We start from the raw sequence: 20,423 nt of genomic DNA, 5'->3' as shown, positions 1-20,423 counted from the left end.
CATCTCGCTCATATACACCCTCTGACACACAGGAAAATTCTCACACAAATATATATATACATATATATATATATATATATATATATATATATATATATATATATATATATATATATATATATATATATATATATATATATATATATATATATATATATATCAGTATTATTCAGTGTATATGCATATATGTTATTGGTAGAAGTAGGAATAGTGGGGGCTAGATATGCGGGTTAGGCTGATTAAGGAAGAGAAGTCCATAACTAGGAGGTTATGGGTTAATTCTTAATTAATTAGTTTAAAAATCATCGTTTTGCGTGCGACTTAAAATTTAACGAAACAAACCTCTGAGCCACGCTCAGGGTTTTATTCTGAGCGTTTTGATATATATATTGATTACTTTCGAAAACTGGCCCCGACGGACGCAGAGAAACGCAAAGAACTGGAACCAGAGAAACGGCATGCAAACCGAGGCAGGATTTTAGCGTTTCAAAGGTCAGATTTTTCTCACTTTTGTGGCTGAGTATGGGTCACAATCAAAAGAGAAAGTGGGCCATTTTTGCTCCACTCAAATGGAGACATGTGGCATAGCTTAAATAAAATAATAGGAAAAGAAAAAACCCTTTTTCTTTAAAACCAAAAGCTGTTCTCTCTCCTCACTCAGCCAAGAGAAAAAAATTCAAAAGCTCTCCCTCTCTCTCACACAGCCTTCTTCTTCTTTTCTCTCATCCACCATTGTTGCCCAACAAAGCTTCAACCTTTAGTGCCCATTTCTGCTCCAAATCGCGAAAGGAGGGCATTTTTGGAGTCGTGAAGTGCGTCTCGACGTGTGGGACTTCGAAATTTCAGGTTTGGGTGGACTTCTTTCTCTCTTGATTTTCGTGGGAATGGGGTTTTGGGAGATATGATGGGTACTCTTGCTAGGTTTCTGCTTCATGATGATTATTTGCGAAGAAATTTGTGGAAAGCATGTTGAACTTGCCATGTTTGGATGAGTTAAACATACCCATTCAGTTTTAGGGTTTTTATGATGATGCTTGTGATGCTTATGTGCTGAAATTGCTTATGGAAAACTATTAGAGATGAAGGGTAGAGTTAACCTAGGGTTAGAAAGTGAGAATGTGGTGTTATGAGTGGAAAAAGAGTGAGGCTTTGAGAGTTGGAAGGTTAAATCTGGACTCTGTGGTAAATGTAGGTTAAAATGAGTTAATCCTAGCTTGAAATGCCATTTAGGACATGTGAGAAAGTTTGGACTGTGCTAGAGAGAAAAACAAATGACCAAAGTGAACAAAGAGCCATTTCTAGGGTAAATTTGGGTGTTGAAGAGTCAAATTTTGATTCGGTGAAATTTTAGGCGTAAATCCAGTTTGAACAAGTTTAAATTGATGTTATGGACTTGTGTGAGGTGAGAGTTTGCTTCAAATTTACCTTATTCTCAATTTCACTTCTCAAACCTAGAAAACCCATTAAATTGAGGGGTTTTGGACACCTAGATTTTGTGTTGCTGTGGTTTGAAGCTTGACTTTGGCTTAGACATGATTGATACATGATTTGGGACTTGTAGGATTTGATTTGGGCAAGATTGGATGAGAGGAAGTGTGATTTTCGAAATCTGCACTTTATGCAGAATTTTGCTGTGAAATTGTGCAGCAGAATTTTGCATAAGTGCAGAAAAATGCTATGTTTTGCTGGTTGTGGAAAGAATAGTGCAGAATGAGTTCTGGATGTTTACTAGTAGATCCCAACGGTCAAAATGTAGGCTTATGTACTAGAGACTACCAGTAAAATTTTCGAGTCGATCCAACGGTTAACGAGCTGGAACGAAGGAATTGTTACTGGGGTCTTTAAGTGAGAAAAGCTGTGATTTTGGTTGGTGTTTTGGGCAGAGTTTTCTGCCTTTGCCCCGTTTTCTTGGCTGTGATAGTTTTTGCTGTGTGAATTTTGTATTACTTGGATGTTGGGGAAGCTTGGGAGGATTGATGGGGACCCGGTGTTGAGAGAAACGAGGATTTGGGCTACGTGGGAGTACGTGAGCTCAATTGGAGGTGGGCAACAGGGGATGGTGGGTTTATGCGCGATTTGTGGATGTGGAAAACTTTTTGTGCACCATCGCCCAACCGCCACCTAGTACCACATGTGATGGGTACCCCATAATCCTACAAGCTTGAGATGAGGAAGTATAGAAGGGTGAAACTTCCTGCTTTTATTCGTTGACCACAGAGTGGTACTTGGAGATATGTCGCGGGGGTCAGGAGACCTTGGGGACGTCAGGTGGGGTGCTATTGCCCAAAACCAAGCTTGACCAATCCCGACCCAACCCGAGCATAGTCGGTCAGTGAGAACCTGTGATGTACCTAAGCAGGCGAGCTCCTGGCAGTCAACAGATAAAAGGAACAAAGACCACAAAGCAAGGAGGCTTGTGGTGGCTGGCCAGCTGTGAACTTTGTGTGATATATGGGTTTTTGCCTCTGGTAATCGATTACCAAGGGTGGGTAATCGATTACAAGGCTTAAAAATGAAGACAGGAGGCTAAGATGTTCTCTGGTAATCGATTACCAAGGGGGTGTAATCGATTACCAGGCTTGAAAACGAGGTCAGGAAGCCATGAGGGCTTCTGGTAATCGATTACCAAGGGGGTGTAATCGATTACTAGGCTTAGAATTGAAGGCAGCATGTTGTAGAGGCCTCTGGTAATCGATTACCAGTCTGTGTAATTGATTACACAGAGGAATGGGTCATTGGTAATCGATTACCAGGTATGTGTAATTGATTACACAGTGCCTATTTCAGGTTTTCATGTTCTGAAGCTGTGTGATTCAAGTTTGGCCTCTGGTAATCGATTACCAAGGCTATGTAATCGATTACCAAAGATGAAAAGCCTTAAGATACACCTTTTACTTGCATGTAGTGGTCATGAGACGCATTGTGTTGCGGCATAGTTAGATTCTTGTGAAAGAGTCTACCCCTTTCTTTTATTCCTTGTAGATCGTGATGGCGGCGCAGCTCATCCATGATCGAGTAGAGATGGAGTGCCTAGAGGGAGCTTGGGAGACCCTCGAAGGCAACACGAGGTGCCGATTTAGGGGCACGATTCGATTCACGGCTACTTCATTGGTGCATCCAGATGAACCGGCGCATACGCTTCAGCGCACTGTAGAGTGGATACTACCCACGCCTACACCATATCGTCTAGTGGAGCCAGTCCAAGTGATCGAGGTGACGTCATCCGAGGAAGACCCTGAGGAGGATCCCGAGGAGCTACCTCCTGAGCCTGCTGTGGATGCTCTTGACTTTCTAGAGGGTGATGAGGACCCACTTCCTGAGGTGGATTCTCCCGAGGAAGTCATGTCGGCATCTGAGGGAGACTCTACGGAGGATAGTGGCCCGAGAGAGATGGCGACCAGTGGAGGCTCTTCATCACAGTGGACAGTTCCATGGACTAGTTTTATATACTTTTTGAGGGTGGGTGTATCTAGAACTGACTGTTAGGTTTACTCTTTTGTTTTCGTATGGGTAGACCTGTTGTATAGGAATTTGATGATTGTATACATGTGGCTGAAGCCACCACTGTGGACACCTTTGCTCTGGATGACACTATGTATTTTGTAAAACTCCCATATTTTGGACAGCTTTAAATGATGAATGTATTTATGATCAATCTAGTTATTTGAGAAGAAAGCATTTGCAACTTTATTTGTAAAAGAGTTTATCGACCGTATTTTATTCTTTTATTTTCACGTGACGACCTAAAGTAATGGTTGGTACATTCTTCCTTTTGAAACAGCAAATTAGCTTAGAGATTATGAGCGGTAAGAAAGAAATGACTACGAATAGAGTTGTGAACTGGCCATTCAGGACTCTATAGTGAGGATTTTCCTTCTAAACCTAATTATTGTGAAAAGAGAAAGAAATGAAAAGAAAAAGAAGAAAAAAAAATTTAGCATGGTTTTGTTATTTAAATCATTACTATTAAACCAGTCATTATTTTGGGGACGCCACACATCCACTTGTCCACATTAACCTGAATCAAGCAAACATACACATGTAAGTTATTTAAAGTTTGGTCTTAAAAAAATAACCTAAAAACATACCTTGGAAAACCCATCGACAAGTAGGGACAACCTTAATTGTTCAAATCTCTCTGTGCCACCGAAGAGGTTGGTGTAGTCATGCGACCATTTGCCAAGTTCTTTAATCAATTCGTTGCGCACCAACGGCCAAGAATCTTCCCCCATACCTAATAAAGCGGCAATGGACCGATATCCACAGTTACCATCCGCTTTCACATCCACAACGTTGTGAATGAAACCCTATATAAATGGCGCAAATTGATCCAACATCGGGATGATCCTTGTTAGCTTCGGCGGTTCAGAAGATGATGCACTACGTTTCACTGAAGAGTTGCTTCTTTGAACATAATGAAAAACATCAACATACTCCCAGTAAGACGGATCACACTTTGTGGATCTTTGATTTCTTTTCATCGGTTTCTTCGGTGCACATTTAGTGTTGACCTTTGACAGAGGAGGGCACATAGAGTTATGATCAGGGTATGCAATATCTCGAAGTTTACTCTTGAGAGTTAGTTTGCCACACACATCAAGTTCCTCAAATCTTTTAGATATGGTCTTAATCTCTTCCTTGATGTTGACTACGGCCTCACATAGCGCTGGTTTGAAAAGCAAAGTCTCCTCCAGAACATATGGACTGAATCCACTGGGATGCTACCAGCAGTATACCTAGAAAGCTCACATGCACAAGGAAGACTGAGCATGTTTCTCATCACACAATCACAAGAAGAGGGATCGTTGCTGAGATAACATAGACGCTCAACCTCGGCAGCAATCTCATTTAAAGCGTTTCATGGTGGAGCAGACAATGTGAAATTCCTTCAAATGTTTGTGCGGGTCTTCACCTGCAAGGCCATGAAACTTTGGAAGCAAATGAATCAGTCCAGTTTTAAGAACATATGGGACATCCTCATCAGGGTATTGGATGCACAAGCTTTCGTAGGTGAAATCAAGTGCAGCCATTTCCCTTAGAGTCCTCTCACGGGGTGGAGGTTGTGCCATGTTCTCAGAATGTGCAAAATCAGAATGCTCAGAATCAGAATGCTCAAAATTATAATGCTCCAAATCAGGATGTTCAAAATCACCAATAACAGAATGCACAGATTCACCAGTAATGGAATGCTCAGGATGATCAAAAGGTATAAAATGATGCCTAACTAATCTATGAAATGTCCTATCTATCTCAGGGTCAAAGGGTTGTAAGTCAGATGGATTGCCTCTAGTCATACACTACATTCAGCATGCACAACTCGTTGCCTTGTCATGTAAATAAAGGTGCAGGTTTGAGCTACAGCTACCTTCAAATGATATCCAAATGACTTGAAATTTTGTGAGCAACCTTATAAAATGATGAGAAGATAGCACAAAAAATTTCAGACAAAAATTCAAAGTCTAACTATGAATGCTAAAATTGGTGGGTTAAGAAAAATAAGTGAATAAAACTTGAAAAATAAAAAACTTTTGACAGAATCGCTTTTTTTGGACGATGTAGACCTCAGCCAGCCTACGGAAGGCTGCCACGGCATAGGAAATTTGTTTCTACCCCAAATGCATATATAATAATTGCGATTCTGATAACCGGAGCAAAAGTTATGGCCGTTTGAAGTTTTGACAAACACAAAATTTGCTAGTTTTTTGGAACTTTCAAATCTAACCAAACTAAAGGCTCTAGCTATTTTTCCCACAAAATATGGATTAAAAGAAGTTACCACAAAAAAATTCAGCCAAAAATAACAACCCTAGCTACTAAAACAAAAAAATCACAAATAATTCAGCATGGGTGGTCGCTAAAATCCGTCTCTAATTGATTTCTACTACTACTCTGTTTTGCCGCAAGCAAAAGTGGTCGCTAAGTCCGTCGCAAAACACTATTCACAACAAAACACCCAAGACTGAAACAGGGGAAACGCTTAATGGGAAAACTGAAACAGAACACACACTAAACAAAATACCAGGACACTAAACAACACTAACACACATACTAACACAATACTAACAATTAAACATAAAACACGAAAGGATTAAACACACAACACTAGCTAGCTATTATGAACCTTTGGACAATTTTCCCCGGCAACGGCGCCAAATTTGATCGAGGTCGTACCCGAATCAAATAAACATGAAAATGCAGTAACTAGGAAGTGATCCTGGGTCGTTTCCCAACGAGCAGTGACAAACCAAATGTTCATAATATACTTGCAGTAACAGTAACGATTAGGGGGGGTTGTTTGTTTTGTGATTAAAGAGCGTAACAAGTAAACTGGAATACGAAACTACTAATGTTAAAAACGGGTTGTTTCCTTTGAGTCAGAAGCCATTCTCTTATCCTGGGTTATGGAGAATTCATCCATAACAGTCAACCAAATGTTCGTAATATACTTGCGCAGTAACAGTAACGATTGGGGGGGTTTGTTTGTTTCGTGATTAAAGAGCAGAACAAGTAAACTGGAATTTTAAACTACTAATATTAAAAACGGGTTGTTTCCTCTGATTCAGAAGCCATTCTCTTATCCTGGGTTATGGAGAATTCGTCCCTAACAGTCAACCACTTAATCCAACCCTATTTCAATTTACTAAGCGAAAATCAACTTAGGGTTTTCAATACGTGATTAGGCACCACATACACCAGTTAGCCCTTCGTCCATTAAGCATGAACACAAGTTAGGCTCAGAGGCAATTAATCGAACATGAAGCGTGCACTGATTAATATTCACGAATTTGGGATAACTGGTGAAGGGAAAACTGCCAGGAAACCACATTACAAGCGAAACCTCAAAGAGAGTTGGGCTTCGTCCTCAAAAGGAAACAACACCAGAAAATCTAGCCTTCCATGGATTCAAATAGAAAATGCAAATGAAACATGAAGCAGAAACGTAAATGAACAGAAACGTAAATGAAACAGAAACGTAAATGAGAGTAGAAGAAGAAGCAAGAACGAAATTGTAATTAGAAGTAGAAAACGTAAAATTGCATTACGTGAACAGTAGCATCAAAGCAGAAAACGTAAAAACCCTAAAACCAAAGCTCTAAATAATGAATAGCATGACAGAATGCCCTACACGAATCCCAAGGCTGCTATTTAAAAAGAGTCACTCAAAGTCACTGGGCCCTATTACAATACACTAGCCCAAAACGAAATAAACATTGAACAACATAAAATAAAATTGTGAAATTTCCTAATTAGAAATTAACTAAGGTAAGCGCTGCTTTATTTGCCCTCTTCAAGTCCACAACCAAAATCCGGATTAAGCCCAATGTTTTATTAATTCCTGAAATTAGATTAAAAATATCAAATTAGCTAAATGGGCCCAAATAATAAAACTGCCTAATTAATTGACAATTAAGACCAATCAGTAATTAAAATGGTGCAAAAAGGGTTTAGAAAATAGAAGATAATGATGGCACATCAACGCTCAACCTCGGCAGCAATCTCATTTAAAGTGTTTCTTGAAACCATTCCAACAAGCCTCTTGTATAATGCTTTTTTAAATACATGTCCAACACATGCATACTGGTTTCAAAGGATGCTTTAATTTCAACGTGTTGCAGCGTGATCATGTTGTTCATGGCATCCCAAACACTACACAGGTCTCCAAGGCTATTTTGTAATACTCTTTTTAGAGGCCAATGAGCTTATTCAACTCTACATTTAAAATACACAACAAACATGAAAAATATACAACAATTAAATACCATTTATTAATAATCCTTACTAGAAAAAAAATAAGATTTTAATACCTGTTTGTTGTTGTGTTGCTTAGGTGCATGACCTTATTCGTCCAAGCTATAATAAATTTTTCCTTGTGGGGGATAATCCATGTGTCGTTAACATAGTCAACGAACATTGGCCAAGGTGAACAAGAAATTTGAAACTTCTGAAGGGACTCAGCAAATTGTTGTTCGGACGGACAATCAACCAAAGTACCCTAGTTATCCATCACATAATACCAGGAATTTTTTTGACCGATTAAAGATTTGCACTTCGGCTTGACATTCTTATCGATGTGAAACCTGCACAACAAGTTTGTACACTCTGGGAACATAGTTTTCACTGTATTCATCAGTGCTAGGTCTCTATCAGTGACAATAACAAAAGGGAGACAATCGTTTCTTAAAAATAGACCTCGAAATTGTTCCAAAGCCCATACAATATTATTAAAACGCTCACCCTCCAGATATGCAAACCCAGCAGAGAATGCCATCGCCGTTGGTGTCACCCCAACAAAGTCAAGTAGTGGGAGTCTGTACCTATTTGTTTTATAGGTACTATCTATAAAAAAACACCAGATGACATGCATTGCATAACTTTACTGCATCTGGGTGACACCAAAATAGATCACGCACCAAAACTTCATCCTTCAATCTATGTCAATGAATGTATTGATCATGTTCGAGAAGCTTCATCAGATGTTGCGTTTCGGTATCGGCTCCTTCAACGTTAGCAAGATGTTTTTTGGTTTCACCATCGACTTTGTCATATCAGCAATAGTTTTCTTTTCATCCTTAGTCAATTGCCCAGCGTATGGATGTCCAACAAAGGACTTGGCCAATTCATGATTATGAATCCCACAGATCAACTTCACCATCCAACCTTCCCCTCCATGCACTGGTTTCCCATGAAGCTTGAAGGGACAACCACATTTCCTACTCACAGTGCCTCTTCTAACGAATTCTTTATTCCTACACTTGTACAGACCACTCCTTTCACACCCAATTAACACAAATGAACTTCTTCCTCTGCTACCAGTATCTGTGTCAAACCTCATACCCACTGCAACAAATCCATTTTCATGGGCAACTGTTCGAGCCCACTACAAAACATCATCTCGAGTACCAAAGACCTACAACGCAACTCCGACATATTAATTTTTATACGAAACATACGTTCAACCAAATGACTCAAACTAATGAACATGATTACCTGACAAGTATTGAAAGCATTCGAACAATCAAAATGTGGTTCATTCACACCAAATTCTTCTTCATTCTCATAATCTATATGAACTTCTTGTGACATCGTTGTAGAAGCAAGCTTCATGATGATGAATCAAGTTGATTCAAGTAGTTTTGATGATGACAAAGATGATGACAAAAAGCCCAAAGAATGATTTCAAGATTGAGTCAACAAGTTCAAGGTCAAGATTAATTTCAAGTTTCATGAGAAGAAATCAAGAAGACTTCACAAGGGAAGTAATGAAAAGATTTTTCAAAAACAAACATAGCACAGTTTTGTTTTTCAAAAGAGTTTTCTCAAAATTTTCTAAGTTACCAGAGTTTTTACTCTCTAGTAATCGATTACCAGTTTCCTGTAATCGATTACCAGTGGCAAAGTTTGATTTCAAAAGCTTTTAACTGAATTTGCAACGTTCCAATTGATTTCAAAATAGTGTAATCGATTACAAGATATTGGTAATAGATTACTAGTGTATCTGAACATTGAAATTCAAACACAATTATGAAGAATCATATCCTTTCATAAAAAGCTTTGAGTAATCGATTACATAGTTTTGGTAATCGATTACTAGTGACAAGTTTTGAATAAAAATCAAGAGATGTAACTCTTCCAATGGTTTTCTCAAGATTTTCTCAAGGTTATAACTCTTCCAATGGTTTTCTTCACCAGACATGAAGAGCCTATAAAAGCAAGACCTTGACTTGAATCTCAATAATTCTTACAATCTTTTTCAACATCTTTTTGAACTTCTTCTTCTTCATCCTTTTCCAAAAGCTTTCTAAGTTTTCTGGTTTCAAAACCTTGTTCTTTCACAGAAAACAAAAGTGTGCTATATCTTTTCATTCTCTTCTCCCTTTGCCAAAAAGAATTCGACAAGGACTAGTCGCATGAATTCATTTTGTCTCTCTCTTCTCCCTTTTCCAAAAGAACGAAGGACTAACCGCCTGAATTCTTTTGTGTTTCTCTTCTCCCTTTGCCAAAAAGAATTCGACAAGGACTAACCGCCTGAATTCTTTTTGTGTCTCTCTTCTCCCTTTTCCAAAAGAACAAAGGAGTAACTGCCTGAATTCTTTTGTGTCTCCCTTCTCCCTTGTCAAAGAATTCAAAACGACACAGTCTGAGAATTCTTTTGATTCTTCCCTTTCCTATAAACAAAAGATTTCAAAGGACTAACCGCCTGAGATATCTTTTGTTTCCCCTTCACAAAGTTTCAAAGGACTAACCGCCTCAGAACTTTGTCTTAACACATTGGAGGGTACATCCTTTGTGGTACAAGTAAAGAGTACATCTACTTCGGTTGTTGTGACTGAGAACAAGAGTGGATACATCTCTTGTGGATCAGCTCAAGTGGAGGGTACATCCACTTGGTTGTTCAAAGAGAACAAGGGAGGGTACATCCCTTGTGGATCTTTGCTTGTAAAGGCTTTTACAAGGTTGAAATGAAATCTCAAGGACCGCAGGTCGCTTGGGGACTGGATGCAGGCACAGGTTGTTGCCGAACCAGTTTAAAATTCTTGTGTTTGTCTTCTTCTTCCCTACACTTTTAATTTCCGCTGTGCACTTTAACTATCGCTTTTACTTTTGGTTAAGTTTCTATTTCTGTTCTTTAGTTTCTTAACATTATAGTAAAAGCCTAATTGATTTTAGTAACATTAAGAAGGATAGATTTTTAATTAGTAAAGGTTCATTAATAATTAATTCAACCCCCCCTTCTTAATTATTCCGAGGCCACTTGATCCAACAAGTGGTATCAGAGCAGGTATCTTGTAGAAAGTTTAACCACTTCAAGATTCATGGCCTCTTTAAATTCTTTGTTTTTAAAAAGTATTTTCAGGAACAGGTCAAATCTGAAATGATTTCAAGATTATGATGAGGACAAGCCAACTTGTGTCTCATGACAAAATCTCATGAAAACAACAAAGAAGAATCTGTAAGGAAGAAGTGGTACATCAACAGTGGATGTTCCAAGCATATGACGGGAAATGTATCCAAATTTACAACCATTTCCTCTAAGAAAAGTGGACACGTTACATACGGCGACAACAATATCAATAAAATCTCCAAAGAGGTAACATCTAAGCCATCTCTATGAATTAATGTATGATTAGTATTTTCAGTTAAGTTATTTTTGTGACTAATAGAAAATAATTGTTGAAATTGTTTTATTGTGTTTACAATGTTTAATTAACTATATTTAGTTCTAATTTTGAATATATATAATTAATTGAATTTTGTTTGAATTGATTAATGCTTGAATTGCTTATGTTTTATTTCTAAGATGACTAGATTCTATTAAAAAATTACAAAAAAATGTTTTGACATGTTAGAATAATTGAATTAAGTAAATAATTACCATGATATGTGTTGATGATTGTTATTTGATACTTAAAATTTAGTGTTTAATTAATCGATTACAGTAGAACAGACTTAGTTCTATAAATTGAAGATAAGTCCAAAATTATTTGATTATGTTAAAATTTATTATAATTAATTAACTATATTTAGTTTAAATAATTTCAATATACAGGATTGATTTTTTTTTGTCTTTGGTAATTGTGTCCAAGTAGTTGGAAGTTTGAAAATTAAAATTTGGAAGTTAGTAGAAGTTTGAAAATTAAAATTTGGAAGTTATTAGAAGCTGAAAGTTGAAAATGGAAATTACAGGAAGTTGAAATTTGAAAATGGAAGTTGAAAGTTCGAAGTGGAAGTTATTGGAAGTTGGAAGTTGGAATTTGAAATTTAAAATTTAAAATTTAAAATTTAAAATTTCATATTTGAAATTGAAATTAAAAAATTATTTTTTTGGAATAGAAATTATTGTGCATAGTTAGTTGATTGATAATTTAATTAATTTAATTTGAAATGTTTGATGATTGATGGTGTTTGAGAGTTATTATGATTTTTTATTATATTTAAAGGTTATGTTGATTAAGATAGTGAATATGTATTTTTTATAGGTGCAAAATAGTTTGTTTTAATGTCTTTTTGTTATATGTTTAAACTTGATTATCTTGTTTACTTATTTGGTACTTAGTGATTTATGCTTTGAAACTTTATTAGTACTTTATTTTCTAAAAGTTTAAAACTTGTTAGTTGCTTTATGTGTTATGGTTCTACTTGTTACTTTTGATGACTTATGACTTATGACTTATTTGATACACATGCTTTTATTATGATTTCTGGATGATTTATTATCTTGTTTGATTTTTATAAGTTTTTCTCTCTTGTATGAATACATTTATTGTATGTTTATCCATTTATGTATGATTTGACATGATTGGATTGTTGTCAAAATTATATTGATATGCTAAAATAATTGAGATAAGTAATGAGTTATCATGTATGTGTTCATAACTAATTTTTGTTGCTTTGAATTAAGTTTTGATTCTCTGATAATAGATTTAGATTATAATTATATTTTGTTTTTAAGCCTTGTATTTGGCTATGTTTTTATGACATTTGAATACTTAGTATTTCTTTTAATACTTGCTTAGTATGATTGAACATGATGATTATATTGACTTGCTCTTGGTTGTTTATGGTTATGTGTTTTAAACATAATTACTTTAATGATATATGACTATGTGGTTTGCATTTTAATTTGGTTTATTCATGTTTTGTTTCATGATTGGTTTAGAATCTTATATGTTTATTTTACAAAGAATGTTTTGTGTATGTTTTAAATTATCTATGTTTTACGCACTTTGGCCTTTTTGATGTTGCCAAAGGGGGAGAGAAAAATGGGTATTTTAAGAAATCAAGATGTTATATTTTTCAAGACTTAAAATTAAGCATAAATTCAAAAACAAAGGGGGAGAATATGGAGAATTAAGTGAGTGATCGACTAGGAAAAACAATGTGTATGTGTTTCCTGATTCAAGTAGTTTTGATGATACCAAAGATGATGACAAAAAGCCCAAGAGAATGATTTCAAGATTAAGTCAACAAGATTCAAGAATCAAGAGAATGATTTCAAGATTGAGTCAACAAGATTCAAGAATCAAGAGAAGTTTGATTTCAAGATTCAAGAGAAGATGAATTCAAGTTTCAAGAAAAGAAATCAAGACTTCACAAGGGAAGTATTGAAAAGACTTTTCAAAAAACAAACATAGCACAGTTTTGTTTTTCAAAAGAGTTTTTCTCCAAATTTTCTAAGTTACCAGAGTTTTTACTCTCTGGTAATCGATTACCAATTTCCTGTAATCGATTACCAGTTGCAAAGTTTGATTTCAAAAGCTTTTAATTGAATTTGCAATGTTCCAATTGATTTCAAAATGGTGTAATCGATTACAAGCAGTGTATCTGAACGTTGAAATTCAAAATCAATTGCGAAGAGTCACATCCTTTCATAAAATGCTTTGTGTAATCGATTACATGTTTTTGGTAATCCATTATCAGTGACAAGTTTTGAATAAAAATCAAGAGATGTAACTCTTCCAATGGTTTTCAGGTTTTTCTAAAGGTTATAACTCTTCTAATGGTTTTCTTGACCAGACATGAAGAGTCTATAAAAGCAAGGCCTTGACTTGCATTTAAAGAACTTTTTTATAACTTTTACACACAACCTTTGAACATCCTTTTGAACTTCTTCTTCTTCTTCCTTTGCCAAAAAGCTTTCTGGTTTCCAAACCTTGTTCTTTCACAAAAAACAAAAGTGTGTTATATCTTTTAATTCTCTTCTCCCTTTGCCAAAAAGAATTCGCCAAGCACTAACCACCTGAATTCTTTTTGTGTCTCTCGTCTCCCTTTTCCAAAAGAACAAAGGACTAACCGCCTGAATTCTTTTGTGTCTCCCTTCTCCCTTTTCAAAGAATTCAATAAGACACAGTCTGAGAATTCTTTTGATTCTTCCATTTCCCTTAAACAAAAGATTTCAAAGGACTAACCGCCTGAGATATCTTTTGTTTCCCCTTCACAAAGTTTCAAAGGACTAACCGCCTCAGAACTTTGTCTTAACACATTGGAGGGTACATCCTTTGTGGTACAAGTAAAGAGTACATCTACTTCGGTTGTTGTGACTGAGAACAAGAGTGGATACATCTCTTGTGGATCAGTTCAAGTGGAGGGTACATCCACTTGGTTGTTCAAAGAGAACAAGGGAGGGTACATCCCTTGTGGATCATTGCTTGTAAATGTTTTTACAAGGTTGAAAAGAAATCTCAAGGACCGCAGGTCGCTTGGGGACTGGATGTAGGCACGGGTTGTTGTCGAACCAGTATAAATTCTTGTGTTTGTTTTCTTCTTCCCTACAATCATTAATTTCCACTGTGCACCTTAATTATCGCTTTTACTTTTGGTTAAGTTTCAATTACTATTTTTTTTTACTTTCTTAACTTGATAGTAAAAGCCTAATTAAATCTAGTAACATTAAGAAGGATAAGTTTTAATTAGTCAATGTACATTAATAATTAATTCAACCCCCCCCCCCTTCTTAATTATTCCGACACCATTTGATCCAATAAGTGGTATCAGAGCAGGTATCTTGTAGAAAGTTTAACCACTTCAAGATTCATGGCCTCTTCAAATTCTCTATTTCCTGAAGGAAATTCCATCCATAGGCCACCTATCTTCAATGGTGAGGGTTACCACTATTGGAAAACCTGTATGCAGATTTTCATTGAAGCCATAGATTTAAACATTTGGGAAGCAATAGAAATAGGACCTTACATACCCACCGTAGTAGATGCAAGTACTAGCACCACAACACAAAAACCTAGAGATAAGTGGACAGAAGAAGATAAAAGAAGAATCCAGTATGATCTTAAAGCCAAAAACATTATTACTTCAGCCCTAGGAATAGATGAGTATTTTAGAGTGTCAAACTGCACAAATGCCAAGGAGATCTGGGATACTCTCCAACTTACACATGAAGGCACCACTGATGTGAAAAGATCTAGAGTCAATACCCTTACACATGAATATGAATTGTTTAGGATGAATTCTAATGAAAACATCCAAAACATGCAGAAAAGATTCACACATATATTCAACCGTCTTGCCTCTTTAGGAAAAATCTTTCCTAATGAAGATCTAATTAATAAAGTTTTAAGATGCTTAAGTATGGAATGGTAGCCCAAGGTAATTGCTATTTCTGAAAGTAAAGATCTTTCCTCTATGTCTCTTGCTACTTTGTTTGGAAAATTGTAGGAACATGAAATGGAACTCCAACGTCTTAATCAAAATGAAGAAACCGACAAAAAGAAAAGAAGTATAACACTTAAAGCCTCTTCATCAATGCAAGAAGAAAATGAAGAAGAAGATGAAGAAGACTTATCACTCTTTGTGAAGAAGTTTCAAAAATTTGTCAAGAAAAGAAGAATTGAGAGGCGTCAAAACTTCAACAATGGAAGAAGATCTCAAGAAGACTCTCAAATTCTTAGATGCAACAAATGCAATCAACTTGGTCACATCAAAGCAAATTGTCCCTCAAATGAGGAATGGCCTGAGAAAAGTAATAAGAAAAGGTATGAAGAAAGAAGGACCAAGAAGGCATACATTGCATGGGATGGCAATGACTTATCCGATGGTTCAGAGAAGGAGATCAACCTTCTAACCAAGGACTATGAGAGCGATGAGAACATCTCTCAAGAAAATTAAGCACAAAAGTAAAAGTATGACTTCCATCTTTGAAGATCTTAATACTTTAATCATGAAAAAGGTAACATCAAAACCATTCTCTTTTAAAAGTTATTTTGGTTGAAATTTTCCTTTCAATTAATTTGATTATGATGACTAACAAAATTTTTATTTGTTTGTCTTGATTGATTGAAATTGTGAGTATGTGTTTATATGTTCTTGATTGAGTAAATTTTCTTTCTCAAAGCATGAAGTCTCCTTTTAAATATTTTGATAATGTCTATGATCATTATTCTTCAATACTTGTGTTGATTATTTTGATAATATATATTTTTAATGATTATGCATGATTTTGAATGTGATATTTGAATTACTTGATTAAGGTTCTTTCATAAAGTGTTTTCAAAATTTAATGTTAAATATATATATTTTTTAAAAAAGGTATTTTGATATTCATTCAAATCCCTTTTCCCTCAAAATTCATTCAGCATTTAGTTTTGGCTGAAAGGCTCTCTTGTAATCGATTACAACAATAGTGTAATCGATTACAGGCAGTTAAGAAGGATGTAATTGATTACCAAATACTGTAATTGATTACAACGCATCCCTGCTCCTATATATTCATATTTCAAAATCTGAAAACTGCAACTCCTCATTCTCTCACGAAACCCCTCGTTCCTAATTCTTCTTTCTGCCATATCTCACTCAATTCTTGTCCAAATCACTCCCCACAAAGCCCAAACTTGATCTTTTTTCATTCTCTTTCACTTGAACCGATTGAAATTTCAAATAACTCCTTCAAATGGCGGAACCATCAAAGAAGCGCAAGGGATCTTCGAGTCGAAGCCAACGACATTCCAAGGCTCAAGAAATGCAGATTCCCTCCTCCATTTCCTCTTCCTCATTGTTCTCAATAGAAGAACAACGGATACAGTACAAAAATCTTTTCTCTTCTCATTCCATTATCGATCCAAAATTCATTGACATGGATTTCTTTTCCAATGAGAGTTTTGAATGCATTCAGGCATTTGAGAACTCCAATCTCATTCTTTTCATGTCTTTAAAATTGTCTTTTTATTCTGAATTAGTTAAAGCCTTCTATTCTAACCTCGAAATTCAAGAAAACACTTTGATTTCTGAGGTTTATGGGATAAAAATGGTCATTGACCAATCCCTATTCTATGACTTGACCCAATTATCTAGTGAAGGTGTACCATTTGAAGGTACACTAAATGATGATTGGAAATTTGATTTCTCTGTGCATGATGCCCGCCGGTTGGTTTGCACCAACCAAACGGATATGACCGGAAGGCTTCTTGCTGGTTCTTTGGCTTTTGAAAGTCGCATCCTTCGTTATCTCATTGTGCGTATTTTGCTTTCAAGATCTTCAAACCTTGCACAGGTTTCTGAGGAAGATCTTATTGTCATGTGAGCTTTTCATAAAGGCCAACAAATTGATTGGGCACACTTAGTACGATATCGTATGCATAAGGCATCGCGATTAAATGCTCCATTGCCATATCCACACCTAATAACTCTCTTCCTTCAACACTTTAATATCCCTCTTGATTCTGAACCTTATGTTCCAATCAAGAGATCCTTCTTAATCGGTGTCATTGTGATTTCATCTTTTGGTTACCGTAAAGAGCATGATGGCTCTTGGGTAAAAAAGGGTGCTCAACCCATTGATGAAGAAGGAAACTTACCAGTAGGAGAGGATTCCTCTCTTCTTCAAAGGATTTTGGATAGGTTCGATGGTCTTCAAACCTTTGTTGGTGAAAGGTTTGATGCTTTGGAGTTACAAGTGGACATGTGATTTGATGAGATGGATTCAAGGATCACCATGGTTGAAGAAGATGTCTCTTACATCCGCACATGCTTTGATCTACCACCACCACCACCACCACCACCACCATCATCTTAGACTTTATAAATCTCTAGTATTATTAGTACTTTGATTTCTAGCCGTGTATTTGGCTATATTATTATGACATTTGAACATTTAGTATTTATTTTAATATTTGCTTAGTATGACTGAACATTTATGAATTATGTTATATGACTATGTGGTTTACATTTTAATTTGGTTTATTCATGTCTCGCTTCATGATTAGTTTAGAATCTTTTATGGCTGATTTACAATGGATGCTATGTGGATGATTTTTAAAAAAAATCATGTATGTCTTACGCACTTTGGCTTTTTGTTGATGCCAAAGGGGGAGAGAAAATAGGGATTAAATCAAGAACTCACATAATTAAATAACTTAATTTCAAGTGAAGCTTAAACTCAAAAACAAAGGGGAAGAATATGGAGAATTAAGTGAGTGATCGACTAGGAAAAAGAATGTGTATGTGTTTCTTGATTTCAGGGTTGTCATCATCAAAAAGGGGGAGATTGTAGAAGCAAGCTTCATGATGACGAATCAAGTTGATTCAAGTAGTTTTGATGATAACAAAGATGATGACAAAAAGCCCAAGAGAATGATTTCAAGATTAAGTCAACAAGATTCAAGAATCAAGAGAATGATTTCAAGATTGAGTCAACAAGATTCAAGAATCAAGATAATTTTGATTTCAAGATTCAAGAGAAGATGAATTCAAGTTTCAAGAAAAGAAATCAAGAAGACTTCACAAGGTAAGTATTGAAAAGATTTTTCAAAAAACAAACATAGCACAATTTTGTTTTTCAAAAGAGTTTTTCTCAAAATTTTCTAAGTTACCAGAGTTTTTACTCTTTGGTAATCGATTACCAGTAGAAAAGTTTGATTTCAAAAGCTTTTAACTGAATTTGCAACGTTCCAATTGATTTCAAAATGGTGTAATCGATTACAAGATATTGGTAATCAATTACCAGTGTATCTGAACGTTGAAATTCAAAATCAATTATGAAGAGTCACATCCTTTCATAAAATGCTTTGTGTAATCGATTACATGTTTTTGGTAATCGATTACTGATGTGTCATCATTTTCTCCTATTTCTAAACCCTTTTTGTCACCATTTTAATTACTGATTAGTCTTAATTGTCAAATTAATTATGCAGTTTTATCATTTGGGCCTACTGGACTAATTTTTTGTTTTTAATTTAATTTTTGGAGAATTATAAGCAATTGGACTTGAATCCGGAATTGGACTTGGACTTGAAGAGAGCAGACAATTTTATCAAATCTTATCTTATCCAGATTTTATCTCATCTAGATATTATTTCATCTAGATTTTATCTTATCTAGATTTGATTTCATCTAGATTTTATTTTATCAAATCTTATCTTATCTTGTCTAGATTTTATTTTATTTATGGGCTTGGACTGAAAACATATTTGTAAGCTTTGGGGCTGAGAACCTATATAACAACACCAAGGTTCTTGTTTTAGGAGCTTTTTCGTTTTTGGGAGAAAGAATAATTTTAGGTTTTGCAATTCCAGTTTTTACTATTCACGTAGCAATAAAATTTCGTTTCTGCTTCAATCTACAATTTCGTTTTCTACTGATTAATGGAAGGCTAAGTCTCTAGTGTTGTTTTCTCTTGAGGATCAAGTACAGCTCTCTTTGAGGTTTTGTTATTACTATTGAATTCTGATCAGTTTTTCCTCTTCACCAATTACTCTGTATTTGTTGCTATTAATCCATGCATGCTTAGTGCTTGATTAATTGTCTCTGCCTATAATTTACATTCATGCTTAATGATCAGTTTCGTTCATCATTAATTGGTGTATGTGTTGTTTAATCACATAATGATAGCCTTATGTTAATTTTCGCTTAGTAATTTAATTTAGGGTTGGATTAAGTGGTTGAACTGATTAAGGATAAATTCTCGTAACCTAGGATAAGAGACTTGCTTGTGAATCAAGGGGAAACAACATGTTTTAATTCTGTTATTTTCTAATTAAAATTTGCTTGCAGATTAATTTACAAAACAAACACCCCCCCAATTCGTTACTATTTTATTACTATTTGTTATGAATGTTTGGTTGACCATTGCTCGTTGGGAGACGACCTAGGATCACTTCCTAGATACTGCATTTTTAATGTTTATTTTATTCGGGTACAACCTCGATCAATGAGTATCTTTTCTGATTTATTGGAGAGCTACATGAAGGTGTTTGTGGATGATTTCACTGTTTATGGTTCCTTTTTTATGCATGTTTGGATAGCCTCTCTCAAGTTCTTGACTACTACATTGTGACTAACCTTGTTCTTAACTTTGAGAAATTCCATTTTATGGTACATGATGATATAGTTCTAAGGCATTTGGTCTCTAGTAGAGGTATTGAGGTCAATAAGGCCAAGATTGATGTTATTACTTCTCTACCTTACCATGCTTCTGTGCAGGAAGTGTGTTTTTTTCTTGGTCATGCAAGTTTCTATAGGAGATTCATCTAGGATTTTTGCAAGATTGCATTACCATTGTCCAAGCTTCTCCACAAGGACATACACTTTGTGGTTGACCAGCCTTACAAATAGGCATCTGAGAAGTTGAGGAACAGGCTTACAACCTCTTCTATCATGCAGCCACCAAATTGGGAGCTTCTCTTTGAGCTCATGTGTGATGCCTCTGATGTGCCATCATTTTCTTCTATTTTCTAAACCCTTTTTGCACCATTTTAATTACTGATTGGTCTTAATTGTCAATTAATCAGGCAGTTTTATTATTTGGGCTCATTTAGCTAATTTGATGTTTTTAATCTAATTTCAGGAATTAATGAAACATTGGGCTTAATCTGGATTTTGGTTATGGACTTGAAGAGGGCAAATAAAGCAGCGCTTACCATAGTTAATTTCTAATTAGGAAATTTCGCAATTTTATTTTATGTTGTTCAGTGTTTATT

The sequence above is a fragment of the Glycine max genome, chromosome 16 (assembly GCF_000004515.6).
Source record: "Glycine max cultivar Williams 82 chromosome 16, Glycine_max_v4.0, whole genome shotgun sequence".
In the NCBI taxonomy this organism is placed as follows: domain Eukaryota; kingdom Viridiplantae; phylum Streptophyta; class Magnoliopsida; order Fabales; family Fabaceae; genus Glycine; species Glycine max.
Note: the sequence above shows the minus strand (reverse complement) of the source record.